Here is an 18,676-nt window from a genome sequence, read left to right as displayed (position 1 = left end):
CACCGATGTGACCACCACAAGGAAGACAGTCTTAATAGTAAGATCTTTCAGAGAGATCCCATAGGGCAGACGAGTCAGGGAGCGTAGGACCAAATTCAGGTTCCACGTCAGGCAAGGCAGCCTCCCTGTCCCCTTTAAGAACCGGATGTCCAGGTGAGATACCAGAGAATCCCTGAACGAAGAGGGATCTAAACAGGAGAGTCCCACTATCTGGACACGGAGAGAAGAGACCGCCATATCCTTCTTTAGTCCAGCCTGCAGGAAATCCAGAACATGAGCCACTGTCGGTACCAAAGGGTCCACCTAAACCCCCACACACCAAGCCTGAAAGCACCTCCAGGCTTTTGCGTAGGCCAATACAATTGATTTCCACTTGCTCTGAATGAACGTGGCGATAACCGCAGAGGAATAACCCCTGGCCATCAAGGCCAGTCGCTCAAGCGCCAGGCTGTAAGACCAAAGCGGTCCGGATCTTGAAGTGCAATCGGGCCCTGTGTGAGCAACCTTCGATGGCAAGAAAGACACAGACCCCTTTAAAAAGCTCAACCTCAAAAGGTCAGTGTACCAAGGTCTTCTGGGCTAGTCCAGAGCCTCAAGGATCACTGGATCCCTGTGAGAGGACACCCGGCTCACATGCCCTATCATGGGCCACGGGGGAAAGACATACAGAAGTTCCCCTTTGGGCCAAGGTTGAACCAGAGCATCGAGCCCTTCGCTGCCAACCTCCCGTTGGCGGCTGAAGAATCTGTCTGCCTTCCTGTTCTGTGATGACACCATCAGATTGAATGTGGGACGACCCCAGCGGCGCACTATGGCCTCAAACGCCAGCCCGGACAGGGACCATTCTCCCTGGTCCAGAGTCTGATGACTGAGAAAGCCTGCCTGAACTTTTGTCTATGCCAGCCACATGAGCCGCGGACAAAGCCAACAGATGACGTTCCGCCCAACCAAAGAGCCCAGCAGGGGACTCATCATGCCCCTTTGACAGCCGTCACATTGTCCGATAACAGCCTTGCGGTGGAGACTCCCTTGAAATCTCAGCAGAGCTAACCGGATCGCTCGCAGCTCCAGTTGATTGATCTCCTTCGCTGTCCAGCGGCCCTTAACCGGGACAGACATACAAACTGCTCCCCATCCAGAGAGACTTGCATCCGTAGTCAGGGTTACCCAGTCCAAGACCCGCAGAGAGAGCCCTTTGTTCAGAGTGACTGGGTTCAACCACCACAGCATGCTGCCAACCAAAGCAGCTTCATCCCCAGTGCATCTCTCTGGGGATTCCACTGCGTCAGAAGGGATAACTGAAGAGGACATAGGCGAGCTCTTGCCCATGGAATCACATCTATGGTCGCCACCATGAGACCCAACACCTGCAGGTACTGCCAGGCCATCCGTGCTGGGACCGCTAACATGTCCCAAATTGCACTCCTGGTTTTCTGGATTCTGAAAGAAATGCCCAGTTCAGTCCTGTTTGGAACCGGACTCCCAGGTACTCCAAGTCCTTGGTTGGCTCGAGGCGACTCTTCTTCAGACTGATCACCCATCCGAGACTTTCCAGCAAAGACTCCACTTGGCGAACCACCAAGTGGCCCTGTACCCTAGAGGGAGTTCTGATCAGCCAGTTGTCGAGGTACTGATGTACGAGCACATGAGTGATCGCAGATGAGCAGCCACCACCACCGTGACCTTGGTGAAAAATCTGGGCACCGATGCCAAATCGAAAGGTAGCACCATGAACTGGAAATGCTTCCCGAGAACATGAAACCTCAGGAACCTCCCATGATCTGGAAATATTGAGATGTGGAGATATGCTTCTGTGAGATCCAAGAAAGCCAAAAACTCCCCGGGCGCCACTGCTACTATTACAGAATGCACTGTTTCCATCTGGAAACGCGGAATTTGCAGGAATGCTTTCACTGCTTTCAGGTCCAGAATTGGTTTGCAATCTCCAGAGTCTTTCTTTGGCACGATGAAGTAAATCGAGTATCTCCCGGAGCACAAGTCGTTCCTTGGGACTGGCTCTATGGCCACCAGATCCAGTAACCGGTGCACCGTAGTGCTCGCCTTGTTGGCCCTGACTGGATTTCCCTTGGGAGAGGACAGGAAGAAGTCCAGTGGCGGCTGGAAGAACTGTAGTCAAAGGCTGTCCCCAAGTACCTCTAGGACTCACTAGTCTGAGGTTATCTTTAGCCATTCTGGAAGCATGGCCAAAAGTCGCCCCCTGATCTGGGGCGGACTCGCTAGAAACCTGGCATCATGATTTTCTCTTAGACGGGACAGAAGGTTGAGAGTTGGAAGACTGTTGATATGCTGCACCTCCAAAGTGAGATCTAGAGGACGCTCCGAAACCCTGTCCCGCCACAGGGGGTCCGGCGTACTGTGAGGTTCGCCAGAAGGGATGAAAATTCAGCTGTACCGCCCCCTTAGTCAGGTGAGGTCTAGAGCCAGGAAGCACCTTAGGCTTATGGTCCTGCACACTTGCCATAAGGTCAACCAAACCCTGGCCAAACAAGAGCGAACCTTTGAAAGGTAACTTGCTCAGCGTAGCCTTAGATGAAGAACCACCCGACCACAGGCGAATCCATAACATTCTCCTTGCAAAAACTGAATAAGCTCCCAGCTTAGCAAAAGCTTTCAAGATATCATAGAGTACGCGTCTGCCATATAATTCACCCCAGAAACCAGGAAGGATCCTGAAGGACAACCTCCTCAGGATCCTTGTATGACATGCCCAGACCACAAAGGAAGTGGCCGCCGCAGCTCGCACTCCCGCTGCAGCAGAATCAAAAAGACCCTTCATGACAAAATCCAGTCTTCTGTCCTGGACATTCTTCAGGACAACCCCTCTATCTGAGGGCAAAGAGGTACATTTAGTGACCTGAGCCACCCCTGAATCCACCTTTGGCAGAACTAAGTGCTTGGAAAATTCCGATACCATGGGATACAATTTAGTCATGGCTCTAGCATACTTCAGGGGACCCTCTGGGGCCTCCCAAACCTCCAAGAGCATTTCCGTCAAGTCCGCGTGAACCGGAAATGCAGCAGAAAGCGGGGCCTTAGAAATCATGACAGAACACTCTGCCTGAACCGCTGAGTCTGACAAGTTTCAATGTATGCAGGGACTCAGAGATAAGATCAGGAAGACGGCTGGACTTAAAGAGCCTGTGCACCATCTGATCCTCTCCCAGATCGTAGAACTCAGTGTTCCGCGAATTCCCGAGATCTGCTAAGCTAGTCATATCAGCGGACCCCGCTGAAGAGCTGTGCAACAGCAACGGCATAGAAATTGACACAGGCACTGAGGCAATAGTGGGGAGCTGCCGCTGGCATTCAGGTGGACCAGAAAAGGAGCAAATGGACATGCTGGAATCCAAAGGCCGAACAGTCTGCAGGAGTCTGAGAGGGAGATACAGGCATAGCTCTCTTTCTCATGAAAGCCTGATACATCATATCCACAAATTCTGGGGGAAAATAGTCCCTGGCAGCCAGAGCCGATCTGTGGGACTCAGATTTGGAATGTTTAGAAGACTTATGAGACTCTTCCCCATAACTGCGCTTGCGTTTCATGGAAGCGCCCTCCTCACCCAAGTTTGGCGTCCCAGATGTTGGAATCACATCTCCGGTGGAATCGGAGGAAAGCAGGGCCTCAACGGAGGAAGATAGTGTGGGATCCACGCTTGGTTCACACTCCTCGCGGGCTGCGGCACACAAGATACACAGCTGCGAATCCATCAGCTGCATTTACGGCATAAATCCATGCCATCCTGTCCCGAGGTGGCCATCTGTGAAGTTTGGAGCAAAAACAAAGCTTCTAAGTCCAAAAAATATACTTTTAAAAACTTTAAAGAAAATCCAAAATAGCTGCATTAAAACTGCCCAGGAAAAATGCAGGGAATCGCAAAAAATGGCGATTTTACAGGTGGGGGACTAGGGCATGCAGGGAAACCACCCAAAACCCCGATCTCAGCACCCGTCAAAATCAGCAAACTCTGTGACTCAAAGACACCACAGAGAGTTGTGCTGCAATGAAAGTCTATGGCAGCCTGTAATACACAGTACAAGCAAGGAGATCAGTACCCTTAGGAGCTGATTAAACTGGATTTTTCAGGTCTTCTGATCGCCTCACCTTCCCTGTCACCACAGATCACGACCACCATGACCTCTCAAGGAAATTAGGGAAGATATGCGGTTCGGTTCCGATTCCGGCGTACCTCCACAGAACTGTAGCTGCCTGCGCTCTAACCCTTTGCGGACGAACCAGGTGAGAGATGGCTCCTGATCCCAGAGACCCGATCCAATCTGCTGGCTGTCTAGAGCAGTGTTTTTCAAACTTTTGACACCTATGGACCGGCGGAAATAAAATAATTATTTTGTGGACCGGCAGTTGAAGAACACTGGGCTAAGTTGTGCCCATCTCCACCCAATCTCCGCCCCAGACCCCACCCCCATAATAGTACTAATTGTAACACACACACACACACACACTATAATCGTATTAACAACACATAATGGTTAACCACAAAATTAAAATACACAAAGCACACTGTATGCTTTTCAACATTCATTCCTACTAGAAAGCAGATAACCCCATGCAAATACAGGACCAAAAACTAAAAGTACTAATATTTATAAACAAACCCTAAGGATGCAAGACTCTGCAAGCGGTACAACACCAGAGGAAAAGAATCAAATGCATTTCTTCCTGAACAGACAGCAGATGTAAATCAATCACTAAATAAAAAAATAAAAGCATTCCCCCTACCGTTGTTCTCTCTCCCTCCATGCTGTGCCTTGCCTTCTGGCCTGCCTCCGGTGTTATCTTCAGGCCAGTCCATGGTGCGATGAATGCTGCGTCTTCGGGCCAGCTCCCTGAGTGCTGCATTGTACAAAGCTGTGGGCAGCGGCTCCTCATGCCTCATCTGGAAGCCTTCCCTCTGCCGTTGGGACATCAGAGAGAAGGTTCCGGTTCAGGCGCAAGATGTGCCTAGGAGCCTTTTCCATGGCTTTGTGCACTGCAGCACTCAGGGAGCCGGCTTGAAGACACCGCGTTCATCGCACCGTGGACCAGTGGCTGAAGAACACTGTCTTGGGCCTGATAGACATGCCGGCCCTGCGGACCAGCAACGGTCCACAGACCGGCGGTTGAAGAACACGGTCTAGAGGGCTTACTGCAGTTTAAGCTTATAGAGCACCCTCCAGCAGCAGAAAAAATTTAAAATGTCTGCGATCTCCTGCCGAAGGATCACTCCCACAGAATTGATCCGCAGCACGTGGCAAACCCGCAAAATAAATCAAATAAATACTAGGAATTGAAAACAAATCACGAGCAGAAGAGACCGATTTCAGCCATGCAGTGAGGCTACAGGAACAAACTGAGCATGACAGGAAGCTACCAGGCAGGTAGCCTGAAGTGGAGGAAACAAGTTTTGTTAGCCCTGCAGCCAAGGCTACAAAAGATGCAAGATCCCCTCGAGTTCAGCCTCCATAAGGATTGTACAAGAAAGAGCATTGCACCCTGTCCGAAATATACCAGTCTATATCGAATATACAATCAATTTTTGAAAGCATAAGACTCTGCAACACCATCCAAAAATCAGATATGGCGCATAGATTTAACATTTATTCAATATCCATAGCTGAAAAAATGCAGACTGAACCACCTTCGAGACCTGCAGTTGCACTGTCAGCTGTGAGCTCAACACCACTCAAACTTACAAACTGGTCATGGATATATAACAAAATTCCAAAACACTGAATTGGTTAATATTGAGTATTTGGTGTCTTACTATGTACAAACATTACCTCTGCCAGATTCAACATAATTTAATTAGAAGACATTCAATTCTGTATCTCCTGTATAAGCAAAACTAAAGAGTCTGAAAAATTTAACTTAAACTCTTATTTTTCCATCACTTGAGGATTTTGGGATTATCAAGAAGTAATCTATAATAACTTTACTTTAAAAAAAAAAAAATAAATAAATACATAAACAAATGTAAATGGAATAGCAGCAGTGCTATGAGAGTCAGGAGGCCACATTTAGGGGCTTGTCCCCAGTTTGTGGTTCTTCTACCTTGAAAAAGGTTCTGAGAGTTGTTGCGAAAGGAGCTTGAGAAAAGTTAGAGTGGGTACGCTTGTTTTATGGGGATTGCAATAGAGTAAACCCAGGACTGCATCAACCCTGTTGAGCAGATCCAATGGAAAAAAGAGCAGAGCGTGCCTAGGTCTTCAAATCCCACTTCACTAGCGACCAATAATAAAATCCATGCACAAAGCAGTCATATAAAATATGAATGCAAGACATGGGCAAATCTGGATCCAGCTGGCAACCCTGCTGCTGGTAGGACTGGGAAGAGATAAATGGTGAGCCAAGCCCAAGATGTACATGACTAATGTTTCAAGACCTGTGATGACTACAACAAATCTTGTATGGGCCAGTGAACAATATGTGATAAATTAGGTGGAGCTTACCATGGTTAAAAAGGCTTGTGTCTCTGCATTCGATTTATGACCAGACAGGTAATAAATAAGCCAAGCTTACATGGCTGGATTAAGTGGTCAAGCTTCGCCTACTCAAATGCAATGGATTCATCCCTGCTGGTCAGCCATGTACTCTGCCTCTCCAGTGACAGCATTCTTTTTCTGGATTTATCGCACCTCATGATCCTAAATGTAACATTCCTTGAGCTACCGAAGAGAAGGTAATGAGCCAAATTCCAAATGCTTACATATTATGCTTGGCAGTGAACACAGAAAAGATCATTAAGATTCCTCTTTCCTTCCAAGCTTTTTAAGCTGTGCCTGAGGTGATATACTAGTGGTTAAAATGTCTGAAACAACATCCTCTGCCATTCCTGCCACAGTGAATATACATGAATTGGGCACAGGAAGGAATAAAATGCCCTGTTCTAGTTCTCCCACTGCCCTGGTTTGTCCCAGCCCCTCTGCACTTTCTTTATTTGTGGCCACTTCCCCTTTCCCTCTGGCCCAGCCGCGCCTGCATGCACTTACACACAAGCACAAAACCAGCCACACATTTCTGAAAGGTGATTTCTGTGTTGCAACTTGTTCAGTGCAACTTGCAGGAAGGCAGAGTGTGGTAACGCCAGCCGTCGGGCTTCAGATTCCATTATAAGCTGAAATACTGTTAATCCGTGCGCTGCACTCCCTTTGAGCCTGACCTAGAACTACACCATTAAGCTGTAAAAGGGCTTTGGGGAAGGGTGCTATAGAAAGTATTTTTGGGTTGGGTTGGCTAGGAATGGTGGAGCCTGGTGTAGTAATCAATCTATTTAAGTATTTATTTATAAAATATCACATGCTATTTTCCTGACCAGAAATTAACAAGCAATAAAAAAAATATATAAACAAACCCCCTGAAGGATCTTGAATTTTCTTCTCAGTTACAAGGGACTCTCTAAACCCTTTTACCAAAGACAATAAAACAGTTTAATTTCTTATGAAAAGTCAATAAATGTGTTTCAAGGTGGAACTTCCCTGGGAAAGTTTTTCCAAAAATTCTGGAGTTACAATTCCACCATTGGTTTTTTTTGTTTTTTTTTCAACAAATCAGCTGGCTACTAATAAACAATCATGATTAATTTGCAGTGCTTGCAAATAGAGATGCCTAAGTTGGTCTCCCTCAAAGAAGGTTCTCCCAGTCTCCCTCCAGCAACCTTTCTGAATTAAATGTAGCATTTTAAGAAGGCACCAAGATAATGTGATGGACCAGTTCTGGACATATTCCTCCCACATCATGGTTCTGGAAAATGGGGGTACCTTTGTGACAGGCAGCACACATTGATGGTGCAGGAAGAAGACAATCCTGCAGCTGCAGCTCTTTATAGCAGTGCTGTTCAGCATTAGGGGCAAGTTCCCCAGGACCAAGCAACAGGGACCATACCACTGTTGTGAATTTTGTGGGCGGCAGCTTGCCCAGTGACATGGAATTTTGCTAAATAAGGTTTTCACTGCTGCAGTATGCCCATTGTCCATACTAATCCTAGAAAAATGTATATACTGAAGGCTGGGACATCTTTTACTGGACCAACCACAGGAAACACAATACAATAGAATTTAACTTTAAAAAAGGAGACTATGATAACATGAGGATAATGGTAAAAAAAAAAACGAAACTTAAGAGGAGCAGCTGCAAAAGTCAAAAATTTACATCAGGCATAGATGTTAATCAAAAACACCACTCTGGAAGCCCAGACTAGATATATTCTATGTATTAAAAAAGGAGGAAGTAGACCACCATCACTTTACTTATAAAATTGCTTTAATCTCCTTTAAAACTATGAACTCCAAGGAACCTGCTTTTATCCATAAGTTCCTTATTCCTCATGATCCTTTGAGAACTTTAAAATCTGTCTCTCAGCACCTTTTTCATATCCCATCCTTAAGAAAATCATTAGTACACGTAGGGCTAATTCATTCACAACTATAGCCCCTACAATATGGAATTCATTACCATCCCATTTAAGGTCTGAGAAAAATTTAGATACATTTAAATGCAACCTTAAAAGCTTCTTATTTAAAGATGCTTATGATTGCTAAATGATCTCTAGGTCCTTCCTTGCCAAATTCTGTTTTACACTTCTCCCTCTGAATCCGTGGTTTCAGTATCCGCAGATTCAGTTATTCACAATTTTTTTAAAAATCTATTTTAATTTTTTGGGCTATTTTTAGGCTCTCAGACTCCCCGAAACTTTACCTAGTGGTCTTGCAGGCTTTCAGGGCAGGAGCGATCTTCCTACGTTCCTGCCCCATGCAGATCACTCATAGGAAATGGCTACCGTGAGCTCCCATAGTCTCTCAAGACTATGACGGGAGCTCACGGCAGCCATTTCCTATTAGTGATCTGCACGGGGCAGGAGCGTAGAAAGATCGCTCCTGCCCCTAATTGAGAGAGTAATCCTGATGAATGATGTTGAGGACCCAGAGATCTGTAGCTATCCGTTCCCAATAACCTATGAAAAACTGAAGACGGCCTCTGATGGGCTGAGGCAAAGGATGAAAAATTGTGACACTGACTATGTTCCGAAGAAACACGTCAAAAAGGCTGTGTGGATTTTGGAGGGGCAGCCTGCTGTTTCTGTTGTTGACATGTTTGCTGCTGTCTCCTGGGTTGAGAGGGAGCTGGGGTCATAGGCTTTGCAATAAATCGTCTCAGATAGAGGATTGTCTGAAAGGACAAGAAAGTGGAGGTTTTTTCTTAGGTTTAACTAGAGTATCCCACCTAGTCTCATGGGCCGATAATTTTTGAGTAGTCGTGTCCAAAGAGGCCCCAAAAAGCTTGTCCCCTAAGCAAGGAGCATTAGCCTACCGATCCTGATGGTCGACATCAAGCTCCGAAACTCTCAGTCAGGCTAGACTCTGCATGACACTGACATGGCCACAGCGCGTGAGGAAAGCTCAAAGGTATCATAAATAGAATGGTAAAGAAAAACAATAAGAAACAAATTATGACAAAAAAAAAGTCAAACCGCGAGAGCGGGAAGGCAAGCAAAGAAAAAAATTATTTCAACCGAAGCTAGCTCTGCGGAAACTAGAAAACTGAGGGACCACGCGCCCTACATCAGGCGGGAAGGCACATTAAAAAAAAAAACCATTAGTTCCAAAGTAGACTAGATTTTCTCAGAATAACCTTTTCCTCCCCTTACTAACTTCCTGGTATGACCAAAGGGGAAGGCAGTTGTCAAGCATCACTGTACCTGCTTCCATATGCAAAAGCATAAGAACATAAGAATTGCCGCTGCTGGGTCAGACCAGTGGTCCATCGTGCCCAGCAGTCCGCTCACGCGGCAGCCCTCTGATCAAAGACCAGCGCCCTAACTGAAACTAGCCCTACCTGCGTATGTTCTGGTTCAGCAGGAACTTGTCTAACTGTCTTGAATCCCTGGAGGGTGTTTTCCCCTATGACAGACTACGGAAGAGCATTCCAGTTTTCCACCACTCTCTGGGTGAAGAAGAACTTCCTCACGTTTGTACGGAATCTATCCCCTTTCAACTTTAGAGAGTGCCCCCTCGTTCTCCCTACCGTGGAGAGGGTGAACAATCTGTCCTTAACTACTAAGTCTATATTCTTCAGCACCTTGAATGTTTCGATTATGTCCCCTCTCAATCTCCTCTGTTAGAGGGAGAAGAGGCCCAGTTTCTCTAATCTTTCGCTGTACGGCAACTCCTCCTACCCCTTAACCATTTTAGTTGCTCTACTCTGGATCCTTTTGAGTAGTACCATGTCCTTCTTCATGTACGGCGACCAGTGCTGTACGCAGTACTCCAGGTGAGGGTGCACCATGGTCCGGAACAGCGGCATGATAACCTTCTCCGATCCCCTTCTTTATCATTCCTAGCATTCTGTTCGCTCTTTTTGCCGCCGCTGCACATTGCGTGGACGGCTTCATCGACTTGTCAATCAGAACTCCCAAGTCCCTTTCCTGGGAGATCTCTCCAAGTACCACCCCAGACATCTTGTATTCGTGCATGAGATTTTTGTTACTGACATGCATCACTTTGCATTTATCCACGTTGAACCTCATCTGCCATGTCGATGCCCATTCCTCGAGCCTGATTATGTCACGTTGCAGATCTTCGCAATCCCCCTGCGTCTTCACTACTCTGAATAGCTTTGTATCGTCCGCAAATTTAATCACCTCGCTCTCGTATCTTTGTCCAGATTGTTTATAAAGATGTTGAAGAGCACGGGTCCAAGCACCGAGCCCTGCGGCACCCCACTAGTGACGCTCTTCCAGTCCGAGTATTGTCCATTTATGCCCACTCTCTTTTTCCTATGCTCCAGCCAGTTTTTAATCCACGTGAGTATTTCACCCTCGATTCCATGGCTTGCAATTTTCCGAAGTAGTCGTTCATGCAGAACCTTGTCGAATGCCTTCTGAAAGCCCAGATATACAATGTTGACCGGGTCCGCCCTTGTCTATCTGCCTGTTTACTCCCTCGAAGAAATGCAGCAAGTTTGTCAAACAAGATCTGCCCTTGCTGAAACCATGCTGGCTGATCCTCATCTAACCGTGTCCGTCAAGGTGATCAATGATGCACGATAGGAAACAAGTCAAATGATTATGACATGTTCTAGGCATGAATGAAGCGCAGTGCCAAAAATCTCAGTACCTTCAGTCTCTTCAGAACTGTCACACCCTAATTGCGTTTACATAACATACTGGGACTAAAAATAGCCTACTCTGTTCCTACATTTATTATTATTCTTGTTTTACTGTAGCTTTTGCTCCACTTAGCAAAGACAGAGCGCACTTTGATCTCATGGTCTCTGCAGAAGTTTCTTGTGCCCCCTCCCCAATTCAATGGTATCTTGCAAGTGTCTAAATTTGTATTGAGGATGGCCAGTGTACAAATGAAAAAGTGCCTAAGTTGTAACCACCAGTTTGGCAAATGAAACAGACCGAATGAAACAGCTGCACATCTTATAAATAGAGACTATGCACACACACTATCTTCTTCATGTGGTATATAGTTTTAAAACACTTAAAAGGAGCAGCAGAGACCATAGACTTGATCATTCAGGACAGGCTGAACCAAGGATGGTAAAACCTGAAGCGGCTCTGCCTTTCTTAATCGACTGGAGCCTCTGGTAATCTTTGGTACCCACTAAGAATGTGCACAGAAAACATTTTTGGTTTGCTGTCAGGTCATTTTTTCCCCTAATTTTCAAACTTTATTTTTCAGTTTGTTTTACAAATTAGTATAAAAAAATATTAATATGCATTAGAACTTTTTACTACTTCTTAACTGACTTAACTTTCACTAAATTTGGTGGTTAACACGCATTAACTCAATTTAGCATGCACTAAATTTTTTTTAGCATACTAATGAACTGAATGAACATCCATAATGCCCAACCTAGTGGGGTGTAAGTAAATTTACCTCATCATTTTGTCTGGTATGGTAGACTTAAAAACAAACAAAAAGAGAATATTTTACTAAGATGCGGTAAGCCCCACCGTGTGCTTACTGCAGCTCAAAATGGTGTACAATGGGGCATGCTGACATGGGATTGTTTCTGCAGGGAAGGGAACGGTGATGAATTTTATCACCATGCCATTCTCTAGTGTGCCTTCTGAAATCGCAGGGATAATACTAGTAGAGACTAGGGGAAGTCAGAAAATGCTTCAATCAAAAAATGTGAACTGACCTCACTGTGAAGTAGGAGATCAACTGCTTTTACACCTAAGCAGCCTATAATAGGAGCCCTTGCCCCGATCCAACCAGGCATGTGAGCTCCTCCCCCTATATCCCATTTAAGAGATCAATCTACCTGCTTTAAATATCAGCAGCAGTAGAAAAACAACTGCTTTTACATACAAGCAGCAGCGAGACCTACCGCAACCACCAAGAGCCCACAGACCCGATCCTGCCAGGAGTGTGAACTCCTCCCCCTGCAGTCCATTGGAGAGATCAATCTGCCTGCTTTTAAATATCTAATAAATGAGAAACTGACTATAATTTTGAATACCAATGGTAAGAGAGCTAATGCCATCCACAAGTTGCTCAGAAAAAGTGAAACTCTGAAGGGAGGTGGATACCTTCCCTTGGTAAAAGAGTTTACCATCCAATCATTGCATTTGTTTAAAAAGGCATCACTCTTTAACCAGGTAAAACTTCAATTATATGAAAAAATGCTTAATCGACAAAAATTGTTCAAAACTCTTATATATAAGAAAATCTCTTGTTTGCACTTATCTGTGCAGACTTGCAAAGCTGTGAATATAAGGGCTCTGGGGTCCCACAGCTTTTAAATATCAGCAGCAGTGGAGATCAACTGCTTTTACACCTAAGCAGCAACGAGACCAGCCACAACCACCGAGAGCACATAGACCCGATCCTACCAAGAGTGTGAACTCTTCCCCCCATGCAATCCGCTAAGAAGATCGACTGTCGCCTCCGGGCGGCTTTCCCGCAGAGGAGAGAATCCTGCATTCACCGTGGGCCTCATCTGGGGCAGCCTCCTTGGAGCGGCTGGGGCACGGGCAGTGTGTCTGGGAGGGAATGCATGGATGGGAGAACATCGCAGGGGAAGAGACATAGGCATCCTGGGACTGTCTGCCAAGTCTCTTCCTTGAAGAAGCCCTTTCTGGAAACGTCAATCGCTCCTCCTAAACTTACTTGCTCCACTTCATCACTGACGCTGAAACCGTGGATTGAAGACAAAGTTTTATTTTATTTTTCTTTCCAGCTTATGATTTATCTTTAATCTTATCTATTGTTTTGCCTTTTGTCTTTGTTTTGTTCTATTTCTATCATTTAAATTTCTCCAGAATTCTACTGTTCAACGGCTCCCCCTTCTGCTTCTATTCCTTTCTCTCCTCTCTTCTACCTTCCAAAGTATTTAGATCAATGCTGTCTTGTTAAAATGTTTATTTTATTTTTATTTTTCCTCTAACTCTACTTTTCACTTCTCTATTACCCTCCAGGTACTTTAGTTAGATTGTGAGCCTTCGGGACAGTAAGGGAATTTTTCAAGTACCTTTCTTATTTCTAATCTTAATGTATATTTTCTGTAAACCGCTTAGAACCTAACGGATGTAGCGGTATATAAGAAATAAATTACATTACATTACATTACTGTGTTATAGTAACCTGTCTATGGAGTGTGATCAAAAATTGTTTAAAGTCACTCAGAGAAACATGAAACTCTTCAAGGAAGGAATACACCCTCCTAGGGTTGATACAGAGTTTACCTTAAAGTCATTGCAACTGTTTCAATTAGGATCAACCCTAGGAGGGTGTATTCCTTCCTTGAAGAGTTTCATGTTTCTGAGTGACTTTAAACAATTTTTGATCACACTCCATAGGCAGGTTACTATAACACAGTGAGGTCGTGGAGTTATGGCAGCAGTGGGAGAGCGGCGGACCAGGGAGGAGGAATTGGTGTGACAGGGAGGAAGGCAGGCAGGCTTCGGTGTGGGAGGAAGGCAGACTTCGGTGCGGCAGGAAGGGAGGCAGGCAGGCTTCGGTGCGGGAGGGAGGAAGGACAAAGGCTGGAAGGAGGAGGAAGCAAGAACTTGGGACATAGGAAGGAGGGAGGGAATAGAAAGAGACAATTGTTGGGCCTGAGGAAGTAAGGAAGAAAAGAAAGAAAAAGAAGAAAAGAACTATTTAGTGCAACCAGAAATCACCAGATAACAAAGGCAGGATTTCAATTTAGTGATCAAAATCTATCTGCTGTAGTATATTTGTCTATTTTTCTAGGGGACTGGGTTCAGAGGCACAATTTGTTCAGAATATTTTTTTCTTGGTTTTTCCTCCTCTAAATCTAGGGTGCGTCTTATGGTCAGGTGCGTCTTATGGAGCGAAAAATACGGTACTTAGCTCTTTTTTTAATATCATATTTTTGTGGAATTTCTTTCATGTATGGTTTTATTTTGTAAGCTGCTTAAATTCTTTTAGGTGGGTTATAAATTAAATAAAAACCAAACAGATTCACATCAGGGCACTATAAGACCACTTTTTACCTCAACTTTATAGGACACCAAAATAACCTAAAAATTACAGTGATATAAGTATAGAAAGCATGAAACAGTTTCAAAACACTTTGCATCAAGGAAGGAAAAAGCTTGAGACTGTTAAACATGGAGAATACTTTTGCCCTAGGCTGAATGTGGCAATAATTTGAATGCTCACAGCTTACTGCAGCATCCATAGAGTTAAGCCTTGAAGACGTATATGAGCAGATAGATTAAAAACAGACAAATCTTCGGGCCCGGACAGAATCCACCCTAGGGTACTGAAAGAACTAAAAGAGGAAGTAGCGGAACTACTACAGCGGGTTTGTAATCTATCCCTGAAAACAGGCGTGATCCCGGAGGATTGGAAGATAGCTAATGTTACGCCCATCTTTAAAAAAGGATCGAGAGGTGACCCGGGGAACTACAGACCGGTAAGTTTGACTTTGGTTAAGGGGAAGATGGTGTAAGTGCTGATAAAAGAAAGCATCGATGAGCATCTAGAAAAGCTGATGAAAACAACCAACATGGATTCTGCAAGGGAAGATCGTGCCTAACAAACTTATTGCACTTTTTCGAAGGAATTAACAACAAATGGACAAAGGGGACCCCATAGACATCGTATACTTAGATTTCCCAAGAGCCTTTGACAAGGTACCCCATGAATGCCTACTACAGAAACTGAAGAGCCATGGGGTGGAAGGAGATGTACATAGATGGATCAAAAATTGGCTAGCGGGTAGAAAGCAAAGGGTAGGAGTGAAGGGCCACTATTCGGACTGGAGGAGGGTCACAAGTGGTGTTCTGCATGGGTCGGTACTCGGACCGCTGCTGTTCAATTTATTTATAAACGATCTAGAAGCAGGGACGAAGTGCGAAGTAATAAAATTCGCAGACAACACCAAACTATTTAGTGGAGTTGGGACAAGAGAGGATTGCGAGGACTTACAAAGGGACCTGAACAAACTAGAAGAGTGGGCGACGAGATGGCAGATGAAGTTTAATTTAGAGAAATGTAGTCTTGCATGTAGGAAACAGTAACCCGAAGTACAGCTACACAATGGGAGGGCTGGTAATGGGTGAAAGTACCCTAGAAAAGGACTTGGGGTAATAGTGGACAAGACAATGAAGGTGTCGGCACAGTGCGCAGCGGCCTCAAAGAAGGCGAATAGAATGCTAGGTATTATCAAGAAAGGTATTACAACCAGAACGAAAGAAGTTATCCTGACGTTATCGGGCAATGGTGCGCCCGCATCTGGAGTACTGCATCCAATATCGGTCGCTGTACCTTAAGAAGGATATGGTGTTACTCGAAAGGGTTCAGAAAAGAGCGACAAGATTGATAAAAGGTATGGAAAACCATATGCTGAAAGATTAGAGAAACTGGCCTCTTTTCCCTGGAGAAGCGGAGGCTTAGAGGGGACATGATAGAGACTTACAAGATCATGAAGGGCATAGAGAAAATGGAGAGGGACAGATTCTTCGAACTTTTGAAAACTATAAGAACGAGAGGGTATTCGGAAAAATTGAGAGGGGACAGATTCAGAACCAATGCTAGGAAGTTCTTCACCCAAAGGGTGGTGGACACCTGGAATGCGCTTCCAGAAGGTGTGATAGGACAGAGTACAGTTTTGGGGTTCAAGAAGGGATTAGATAATTTCCTGAAGGAAAAGGGGATAGAAGGGTATAGATAGAGAATTACTATACAGGTGCTGGATCTGATGGGCTGCTGCGTGAGTGGACTGCTGGGCGTGATGGACCTCTGGTCTGACCCAGCAGAGGCACTGCTTATGTTCTTATGTTTTCTCTAATTGATTTTACAGTAGCATGCTGCGCCAGCTTCATCATGTGACTTTCTGCATTGGTCCCTCAGAGAGAAATAGCGGAAGTTCAATTAATGTCTTTAAATTCTGAGTGGACAGCTTTTTGTCATTATGACAAAAAAATAACACGTTTCATTGTATGAAGACAATGCATGTGATTATTAGATATCATTTGTGTATATATCCTCTATTACAGTGTATCGCAAACTGTGTGCCGCAGCACACTAGTGTACCCCAGAGGATTCCAGGTGTGCCCCGAGAAGTCGGCAAGGAGGAGAAGTGCAGGCGCCGGCTAACTGCTTACAGGACGTGCCTCTTGCGGTGAGAGGCACGTCCTGGCGCCTCTGCTCTTCCTCCTCACCTCTCCTTCTGCAGCACCCAATGGCAGTAATAGGAGGCTCAGGTCAGTGGCTGGAGGATATCCGCGCATGCGTGGACGTCAACTTGATGATCGCGTTGACATCCGTACATTTCTGGGAGCCCCTGAGCTAAGGCTGCCAGCAGCTTAAAAAGTTTGTGACACACTGCTCTATTATAACCTGAGCCCCTTGTTTGATCCTCACAGATGTTGGCATCCCCTTTATTACTTCCTGTAAACTTCTTTGATATAAAATATTGACGATACATCAAATAAAACTGAAGTAGGTCAGATGTGAAGAACAAACTAAGTTCCTTACACACAAAGTTTAAGCAATACAGGATAGGGAAACAAGAGAAAGACTTGGCAGACATGGAGGGAAAATATGCAAAACGTTAGATTATTAAGCATTCTTCCCTGTACTCAAAGAATGGGAGGAAATATTTAGTTAATGTATATATGTGGTACAGAACATGCTTCCACCATTTGGAGAATGTTCTGGAATACTGAGGAGTCAATTTCCACCAAACTGTCCAACAACCAGGTATGCAACTACATTTGGACTTGGCAAACGTCAGCAAAATGTGGCGCAACCCATTCCGCAAAAACTGGCATTCACACAAGATGGCAACGCCAAAGGACAGAGCACTACTAAGTCCAAAAGGCGTGGCCCAGTTTAGACTCGCAACTGCCTGGTGCCACTGCTCTTTCTCTCTCCTTTCCCTCACTGCCCTGGTGCTGCCTCACTCCAGCTGGCAGCAGAAAGGGTATTAAATGCAGCATCCACTCCCAATGAAGGGAGGAGATCAGTCTCAAATATGAGCCATGAGATCTAGAAAGATTCATGAGGCCCACCCCACATCAAAAGACTGGCCCCATACAGGAAAAAGGCTAATACTGTATTAAGTGTTGCCTCTCCTGTTGTCCAAGAATACTCAGAAGCTAGCTGCACTGGGGGCATACAACAGAGAGTTGCACTGAAAAACAAGCAGAGGAAAAGACATAACATTATTTCACTGTTAAGCTCAATAGTCCATTTCACAGACATCTTGAGGTCAGGTTACAATAAAGCTAAAAAAGAAAATGAAAACACCACAGTAAAAGCAATAAGCAAAAAATAATATAGACTAAATACACCATGTGCAGGGTTTTAAGAGAAGCAAAGTTAGGATAAGGTTAATTACCAAGAAAAACTTGCTTAAACAAGCCATTAGCCCCATTTCTATTGGCTAGATAACAGGCTTTAGACAAAATGCCAAAAAGAAGCATATTCCAAACATGTAGAACAAAGTATGTGGAGGCCATGTGCCAAGTAGAATGATCCTAACTACAAGAGGTGAAGGGATTTTAAGATTCTTTTCTGAGAAATAATATTCTGAAAGACTGGTAGAGTACATGAGACCCACATGAGTTAAGAATTTACAACAGAGACAACCTTAAAACGGTTTCCTAAATGAAACAAGCAACAAGTGGTTTTAGAAAAGGTTTCAGCACTGAAATGACTAGCATTACTAAGTGAAGCATATTCTCATTTACATGCAATTCATATTATATTAGCCATTTATTTAGATCTTAGTGCAGCTTTTGACTTGGTAGACCATTTACTTTTGATTCAAAAACTACTGGATATTGGTATCAATGGTTCAAGTTTTAAAACGGTTCAAATCATTTATCTCTAATAGATCATTTAAAGTTGACCATTTAGGCCAATATTCTCCTGTATATCAAATTCCTAGTGGCTTCCCCCCTCCCCCCGGGGTCTATTTTGTCCCCATCACTTTTTAATATTTTTATTAGCCCATTAGCCCTACAGATCCAGAAATGTGGAATCACATCTTTTACGCATATGATATTGTTTCTTTTTCCATTATTATCTAACTCCAACAATTTGCAGCCTCTTCAAAACTGCTTATAGAAGGTAGTCTAGAGATCCACAAATTAGTTCTAAATACCTCTAAAACCATTGTGTCCTAGATCTCTGGCCATTTAAATCCTCCTGCTTTCCTCTGGGATTT

The 18,676-nt window shown here is 44.6% G+C and overlaps 1 protein-coding gene across 5 annotated transcripts in view; it reads right to left on the bottom strand.

Moving 5' to 3' along the window:
* MGAT3 (beta-1,4-mannosyl-glycoprotein 4-beta-N-acetylglucosaminyltransferase) overlaps window positions 1–18,676 on the bottom strand; it is a 254,516-nt gene that overhangs the window by 15,808 nt on the left and 220,032 nt on the right. Inside the window, exon 1 of one of the 5 annotated variants that reach the window (XM_033929503.1) lies at window positions 4,209–4,228. The exons of the other annotated variants lie outside the window; for them this stretch is intronic. The gene's annotated coding sequence lies outside the window, so the exon portion shown is untranslated. Of the gene's footprint in view, window positions 1–4,208; window positions 4,229–18,676 lie in introns of those variants that run through there. 5 annotated transcript variants of the gene reach the window in all.

The sequence above is a fragment of the Geotrypetes seraphini genome, chromosome 2, assembly GCF_902459505.1.
Source record: "Geotrypetes seraphini chromosome 2, aGeoSer1.1, whole genome shotgun sequence".
Classification (NCBI taxonomy): Eukaryota; Metazoa; Chordata; class Amphibia; order Gymnophiona; family Dermophiidae; genus Geotrypetes; species Geotrypetes seraphini.
The sequence above is the reverse complement of the archived record's forward strand: the minus strand, read 5'-3'. Positions and strand labels throughout refer to the sequence as shown.